The sequence below is a fragment of the Sinocyclocheilus anshuiensis genome, unplaced genomic scaffold (assembly GCF_001515605.1).
Source record: "Sinocyclocheilus anshuiensis isolate Anshui unplaced genomic scaffold, SAMN03320099.WGS_v1.1 scaffold1946, whole genome shotgun sequence".
Lineage (NCBI taxonomy): Eukaryota > Metazoa > Chordata > Actinopteri > Cypriniformes > Cyprinidae > Sinocyclocheilus > Sinocyclocheilus anshuiensis.
The window spans coordinates 578,552-587,357 of NW_015546151.1; the positions used below are offsets into that span (position 1 = coordinate 578,552).

The window sequence follows — 8,806 nt, forward strand, 5'->3', positions numbered from 1 at the left end:
AATGTCCATATGTCGACAGTTTTGAGAGAGTGTGCACCAGTTCAAACGGTCTCCAGAGCATTTATGCTGCTGCACTTGTTCCAGCAAAACACTTAATGCAGCTAAAATTATGTATTCAATGCTTTAAACATGCTCAGTTTCTCCCAATACTAATAATACACATAGCCAACGAAGCCCACATTTAGGGAGTTGGGAGGTAAACCAAACCGATTTTAGGAGGTGCTCCAGTGGTCCTTTACTCCCCTAGCAAGGTTGTGTGTCAGGCTTTATGATTCGCCACACATTATATTCATCCGCACCGCTGAAGAACAGTCAAGTCTACGGCGCTGGCGGAAGAACACAATTTCAGATGTCATCGTCGTGCTTCGGTTATCGCCAAGCAAAAATGTCTGCCTAAGGGAAACTCGCAAGTTACATAGTGGATATTTGCGATATAAAATCGCAAAAGATACCGATTTCATTAGCTTTCCGACGCGAAACAAGGACACCTACGCCGTCACTGGCACACCCGATCGCCCTAGTTGGATTTCTGACAACAAAACAGGTAAAATATTGCACAGAGTTTGTGAGAGGTTTCGGACTGGGTGAAAGAAGTTGGGATAGAAGAAAAGAAAGGCGCCGATGTGGAGCGAAAGGGGTCGGCATTCGCTTTAACACTTCAGCTTGACACCTCGCTGTTCATTCTTCACGATAAAATGTGTGTTATGTCAGTGCTAATGGTCGGTTTTCGCTTAATCGTTTCATGGTCGCACCATTATTATTATTATTATTATGAATAGGTTAACTGGCAATTAGCGAACAACAACAGCAGCATGTTTGTAAGTATCAATTCTCCTGTAATGCAACAACAAAAGTGTGTAGCGGCTGATGGTTTGACAGCGCGTGAGCGTTCATTGTACGCTCGTGACTTTTGATACATTGAAGAATCAAACACATGCAGTTGAAAAATAATGCTGCGGGTCCATGTGTGTGTGTGACACCGTCGTGCACAGCGTCTTTCTCAACATGTCCACGTTTGGTCATCCCAAAAACCCTATTAGGCCTGCTCTCTAACGTTATAATAAAACCTGTTTCCACTGTGTCACCTCATGTCATGCGATTGCTATTGTTTACAAAAAGAAATTCCGTAACCTCGTCTGAAACTGTCAGTAATACGAGGCTGGGGAGAGGAGCTCTTGGGTCTGTCTCTCAGGAGCTTTTTTTATTTCTATTTAATGGATAACACATAGGTTTTGATTGAGGACAACCAGGTCCTTCGATAGCCCGCAAGGTTTTGGAAGAGCGCAAAGTTAGTTCTGCTAAAAGACAGGAGATGGGGATGTTTAGCAAATGTCAAGCTGCGGATGTTCACCGATGTCATTTGCATAAGCGGTGCTGGCTGGCATGAAGCTTCAGCACACATCAGGCTCTCAGATTGAGGGGAATGATGTTTGTGTTTTGTAGATTTAGAAAAGGATCGTAAGGATGAACCCTCAGCAGCGTATTGCCGCTATCGGGACGGATAAGGAACTGAGTGATCTGCTGGATTTCAGCGCGGTAAGACATTAATCAGTTCTTTTACTTCTTCAGGACTCTCTTCCAGCTGTTGTCATTGGTCCAGTCACTCACTTGTAAGATATGCATTAAGTTGAAGTATTACTTTTTTTATGTTGTGAATATTTGTTTATTTTTCTCCTAATTATATGACAAACAACACACACGCATACATGTATATACATGCATTTTTTAAAATATTTTAGAATATGTAATATATGAAACATGCACCTTTTTTTTTTGCACTTTTTTTTTGTATTTATTAAACACGAGACACTGTCTGTGTTAGTCTGCAGTATTTCAGAGAAATGTTTGTGTGTCTTCCAACAGATGTTTTCTCCACCTGTAAACAGTGGGAAAAACAGGCCGACCACTCTTGGAAGCAGCCAGTTCACCACATCAGGTAGGACTTCCTGTGGAAATCCTTTAATGAAAGATTGTCTTCCTCTCACACTGTCCAGTCACCTTCTCTTGATTCTCAATGAAGTCTTGTTGCTTTTGATTATAGTCATGAATTCCATCTCAAGGTGTTTTTGATTTTGGTTTTTGTCTTGATTAATAAGGAGTGTGTAGAGAAGGGTTCAGTAATGGGCTTTGAAATCAGATACATCCGCTGTTTTCATTACACTGAAATGAAAGGCACCACTGTTGTCAACTTGTCAGGGCTGGTAGTTACATTTTTTACATGCATACATACTTTACATACATGCGTACATCATTGCTTTTCTTAGATTTCACATTAAAGTTGTACTTTGATAGAGTTCCTGTTTATATATGAATCTTGTCATAGGTGACTACACTTTTCTGTAAAGATCATCCATTGTCTAATGTGCCGTGGAAGAAGGAAACAATCAAGCACTATTCCATCTCAGTGCTTGTTTTATGTAAAGCAACAAAGAAGGGCCCTTGTTACACTCATCTGCTATCTAGAGGACACTTTTAGTGGATTACTGAATAGCAGCAGAACCGAGACTGCAAGACGCTTTTGTAAACCTTTTCAGAATGTTTTGTAAAATAACCTGACTTTGTTGGCTCGCATTAGCTAGAATCTAACAGTAATAAATGAAACGTTTAGGCACATGTGATCTTGTAATCAGTCTTTGGCTTTGATGTGCTATGATGCTAAATGTGATAAATACATCTCTTGTTTGTTTGTTGCTCCTGACACAACTTACTCAAAACAGCAGTGTTTCAGAGATGGTTTGGAAACGCTGTGGGGCGTTATTTCAAGCACCGGCAGAGATTTGTGTGTGCGGAGCATCAAGAAGCCATTTTGCTGTATCCATCTATGCTAGATAATTCAATATAGCTTGGCATTCCTGATTATCAGGTGACCTAGATCAGGTGAAATATCTGATTCCCAAACTAGACCAGCAGAAGCAGAGTCCTGTTTTAGAATAAAGAATTTAAAGTAATATTCCAAGTTCATTACAGCATTTGTGGCATAATGTTGATCACCACAAAAATTTATTTCACTTGTCTCTCCTTTTCTTTTTTTTTTTCTTTTTTTAAAAGCTGGGTTACAGTGAGGCATTTACAATGGAAGTGAATGGGGCCATTTTGAAAGTGTCAATAGCATAGCAACAAAAATGTGAACAATATGTGTGTTAAAGGGGTCATATGGTGCGATTTCAAGTTTTCCTTTCTCTTTGGAGTGTTACAAGCTGTTCGTGAATAGATAAGATCCCTGAAGTTGCAAAGACTAAAGTCTCAAAACCAAAGAGATATTCTTTATCAAAGTTAAGACTCTGCCACACCCCCCTAAAATGGTTCATTCTAACACGCCCCCACATATCTAAATACACAAAATAATGATCTTTAAAAAAGCATCATATGACCCCTTTAACATGATTTTAGTGTCACTTACTAACGGTTTCTATCCAATTTTACAACTTTGTTGCCATGACAAAACAACTAAAACCGTAAACGACGATATAAATGATGAGAACAACTTTACAGCTGAAATAATACACAAGTTTTAACAGAAGAATCCTCAAAAAAAATCTTACATTGTGAGTGCCTCCCTATAACCTTGATGTTTGCTTTCTTAAACAACAATGAAAAAAAAAACATCAAATAGGGGACTTGAATTTTTGTATTTTTTTTATTTTTAATGGAAATCAACTTGGTACTCCAAATGATGTTGATTCAACATAACTTGTATTGTATAATATTGTATTGTACCTGCAATATTCCCATAAAATATCCATGTGTGTATTAGGAGGTTTTGATGGTGGAAATGTGCGCTAAGGGTTTGGCTAATCTGTCAGATCTTTGTAAAGAGCAGCCCTTGTGTGGAAATGCAGTGATATGCCCTCTGTTTCATCCACAGCTCGGCGAGACATGTATCACCTGTCTGATAACAAAATTCTCTTTTGTTGTCTCCAACACTGTTATTTCTCATGTCGTAGCCGCTGTGTTATACAGGCGTGAGGTATTGTGCAAAGATAAATGTCCTTTGCTTTTTCTAGAAAAAAAGCTGTTGAAACGGACCCACCAAGAAGCATTTAAAACGATAGTGGACTAGTGCCATCGGAGGATATTTCTGCAAACACAACTCTTCCTCTGTTAGACCCCACCTAGTCTCGCGTAGCCAGACCTTCAGACTGACGGCTGAAGGTCTGGAATCCATGGCAGATTTCATTGGCCAAGGCCCGCCCATGAGGCCGTTTGACCGACATGTCAAACAACCAATCACAGTTTGATTCGTTCAGCGTCACGTTTCGGGGCGTGGAAATGTCGCCACAATAACAGACAACTCTCGGACGTATTTTAAAGATTCTATGCCGCGAACTTTAAATATTTCACATACTTTTGAAAATCCACCGTTTAGATGATCCTGAAAAGCGCTCGTCGTCACAGTTGTAAACACGACGGCTTTCTTCTTTCGTGAGGGGGTTTGGCGTCACGGCATCTTTGTTTCCAGGCGGAACGTTAAAGAATGTGACACACACGTCTACCGGAAAGCCTGTATAATTCAACCAATCCGACGACGACTTCGAAACTCCTGAAGTGTTTCCACTTTTGTGTGCCATATGCATCAGACGTTCAGCCAACGTGACGTGGGCGTGACGTCTGAGGCTGAGACTAGATCCCACCCAGTGCCTCTTCATGTGAGGCAACAGTTCAATTAATTGCATGTCAGATCAGTTCATAAATTGAATGAAAGTGTTACAAATGCTTGCACTACTGTTCAAAAGTTTGGGGTCAGTAAGTTTTTAAGAAATTCATACTTTTATTCTGTTTATTTTCATTAGATTGATCAAGAGTGACAATAAAGAGTATGAATAAAGAGTGTCATTTATACTGTTAAAAATGATTTCTGTTTCAAATGAATGCTGTTCTTTTGAACTATTCCCTGGGGAATAAAATTGTCACGTTTTCCACAAAAATATTAAGCAGTAAAACTGTTGTCAACATTAGTGATAATAGGAAATGTATGAGCAGCAAAATCAAAATGAAGCTTTGCTCTCACAGGAAGAAATTACATTTTTAAAATATGTTAAAATAGAAAAAAGTTATTTGAAATTCATTTTTGATCAAATATTACGCTTGGTGAGTAATAAGAGACTTTTTTCAAAAACATTTTAACATTTTACCAACTCCACATTTTTGAACGGTAGTGTATGTATTATCTGTTACAAAATTTAAATATGTAAAATCATTGGTAAAGTCTGAATTCACTACTTCTTGTTGATTAAAGTTGTTGATTAAAATGAGAGAAAATTCTGGATTTATTTATTTATATTTTAGATTCCCTGAGTCTTTTTTTTTCTTGCTTTGTCAACAAAGCTGTCTGTAGTGTGGCTTCGCTCTGAGCTTTTGAACTTGTACCTGAAGTCATCCTCAGAGAGTGAGCTGCGAGTAAACCTCAGACATCACTGTCCTTATTGTCTGTGGATTAGAAAAAGGCTTTATCTACTGATTAATAATTAATGAGAGGGCATTAGTGATAATAGGAAATGTATGAGCAGCAAAATCAAAATTAAGCTTTGCTCTCACAGGAAGAAATTACATTTTTAAAATATGTTAAAATAGAAAAAAGTTATTTGAAATTCATTTTTGATCAAATATTACGCTTGGTGAGTAATAAGAGACTTTTTTCAAAAACATTTTAACATTTTACCAACTCCACATTTTTGAACGGTAGTGTATGTATTATCTGTTACAAAATTTAAATATGTAAAATCATTGGTAAAGTCTGAATTCACTACTTCTTGTTGATTAAAGTTGTTGATTAAAATGAGAGAAAATTCTGGATTTATTTATTTATATTTTAGATTCCCTGAGTCTTTTTTTTTCTTGCTTTGTCAACAAAGCTGTCTGTAGTGTGGCTTCGCTCTGAGCTTTTGAACTTGTACCTGAAGTCATCCTCAGAGAGTGAGCTGCGAGTAAACCTCAGACATCACTGTCCTTATTGTCTGTGGATTAGAAAAAGGCTTTATCTACTGATTAATAATTAATGAGAGGGGAAGAATCTGTATGATTAGTATTCAGAGTTTTATATCCTCTCTGTAACAAGTCTCTGAACTCCGAAAAAGCCTCAAATATTAAGATAATTTCAGGCAAGGAAAATAAAACTGCCCTGCTGTATAATGAAGATATTAAAGGTGACAAAACCTCACTTGAGCACAGCTTATCATCAAAGGCTTCTCAGCGGATTTGTGAGTTTTGTTTAAAACAATGACGGAGTCGCTCCCATTTAAGCATGCGTTTGTTTCAGAATGGATTATTATTTCAAAACCGCTCCACATCTATAACCACCAAACTGGCTTTCAGTAGTTTCGGGTAAAGAAACGAACCTGTTATGTTTCTGAACTCCGGAAGCCATTGTCTCCTGAGACTCCCTCAGCCAGCTTCTGTTTCTGATGTTTCTATATTCATATCTCTTTTTTATTATTTATTTTAATCCACCCTTGCTTTTTGAGAAAGCATTCAGTCTTAACACCAAGCTTGCTAGATTTAACTTACAGAGATTTACATGATTTTGTACATTTTTCTGACATGTATGAAATGATGCAAGTAAAAAAAATAAATAAAAAAAAAAAGAAGAGAAAAAAAAATATATATATGTGAAGGACCCCTTCTCTGTGGCAGGAGGCTGTATATTTTTAGCTTACCTGCTGCTTGCTCTGTGAACCATTGGGCCACGTTGCGCATGTGATGCCGTCAGAGCAGTGGCTTCCTCTGGCAGGCTGGTGCCGCCACGGCAGGAAGAATTCTGGGAGGGTTTTTTGGACATCTCATGTATGTATCTCAGGTCACCTCATGGCTTGGTTATGGAAGATCATGCTGTTGCCATAGTGATCAAGGCCCTTTGAAGGCAGGTTAAATGGCACGGCATGTGCATCTTTTCCAGCCTTTCAGCAAATCTCCCCCCAACAGCGGATTTGTTGGCATTTTTGGTGATTGATTTGGATTTTAGAGGGAAAAAAACAACAACTTTGATGTGAGTTCAAAGAATGGAAATTAAACTCGGGCATATTTAGATTATGGTTATTCTTTCAATATATTTGAGAAAGCTGAGTTTATTCTGGCTGTGATGAATAAATAAGTGTCTTGTGGAGGACAGCTGTGTTTGAAACAAAGAAGAGATGTTGTAAACTTTCACATATGTTGTGGAGCAGTCTGCTGGATGTCTCAGGTGTGATTGGAAGTTACAACAAAATAATGACAACAGGAAAATAATGCATGGTATTTCTAGAAGTCGATTTCTTTTGTGCTCTGTGACGAGTAAACAATGAGATTTTATTACGATTTTTAAGTGCCCACAAGCTTTCCAGTTTATCCAGAAGCAATAGTAAGTTCTGTTAAGAATCCTCTGCGGTTTTGCCTGGAAAACCAGCCTAAGTCATTTAGGCCATATGATTCGCCTAGGCTGTTTGCATATTTTTGCAGTTCGTCCTTTTATTAGGGCCCAAGACACTAAGACAGGGCCCTATTGATCCCCTAAGGATTATTATTCATCTTTTTTTTTTTCCGACTATCCAGGGGTTTTTGTGGGCTTTAACATGCTCAAAAACTCTTGAAAATTGACACACATGTTGGAATCTGCGGTCATTAGGATGCCGCAGAGGCTGGGACCTGGACGTGGCACAGGGGCTCTACAGCGCCCCCTGGAACACAGTCTGAAATCTTGATGTATAGCTCACACATACTTGCATGCATTCATTTGAAACTCGGTACACATATAGATCTCATTGAGCCGAACAAATATCGCACTGCATGTCATAGGCTCCGCCCAACAGGAAGTTGGCTATTCAGGGCTGTGTAAAAAGCGCATGCTCTGGAATTTGATATACTCCTAGGATTTCCAAACGATGGCCACCAAACTCGGTCAGCATGACCTCAAGACATTGGGGATGCTAAATTGCCAAGGGATTTTTGATATCTCGAACGGTTTGGCCGTGGCAAGGCGACAAATTTATGGCGAGAAATGAGAAACAGGAAGTGTTTAATAACTGTTGCACACATTGTCTGATTTTGATGAAACTTCAGTGGTTTGTTCGCTGTATGAGACCGATCACATAGATTTGACTATTATGACTGGCAGCAGGAAGTGTCATCTTCAAAATGCTTTGAATTCAGCATCTAATTTTTACTCTATTTGCTTCAAACTTCATCAGAATAATGTCAAAACACAGCAGATGCAAAACTGGGAAGGGATTATTATCTCAAATACTGTTACCATGGCAATGCATCAAACTTTAACATTTGTTTCCTGTGTTTTTGAGGCAGATAACATGCTTAGAATTTCATGAAACTCAACACACACATCAGTATTAATGATAGTTAGACACTGGCAAAAGCTCAGAAATGGGCGTGGAGGAAGCACTCTATAGCGCCTCCTTTTGACAACTGTGGGGGTTAGTTTTTCCTATTGTCACTAAACTCAGTACATATATTGTTCTCGTCAAGCCGGACAACTTTCTAATTTACAGTCATTAGCTACGACTAACAGGAAGTCGGCTATTTTGATTTGAACGTGGATTTTTGGAAAAATATGGCTGTGAATTAATGCATACTGTTCATATGAAAATAATTGAATTCACACCAAACTTTGTCAACATAATTTCAAAACATTGAGGAACGTAAATTGCGAACGGATTTTGGATATCTTGAACAGTGTTGCCATGGCGAATTATTGAATTAACAGTAAAAAATGAAACCGTAATTTTCTTATATTTTTAAAGTGCATTATCCAAACTCTTCAAAACATTTTACATATGGAGAACTAGGGCTGTCAAAATGGCTGAAAAACTAAATTCGAATT

At 38.3% G+C, this 8,806-nt stretch overlaps 1 long non-coding RNA gene across 1 annotated transcript; it reads left to right on the forward strand.

Moving 5' to 3' along the window:
* Positions 1-302: 302 nt before the first annotated feature.
* Positions 303-1,989, forward strand: LOC107701265 (uncharacterized). The gene is made up of 3 exons (XR_001635628.1): positions 303-544; positions 1,444-1,536; positions 1,864-1,989. It is a non-coding gene; the product is annotated as an uncharacterized LOC107701265 (long non-coding RNA).
* Positions 1,990-8,806: the final 6,817 nt, after the last annotated feature.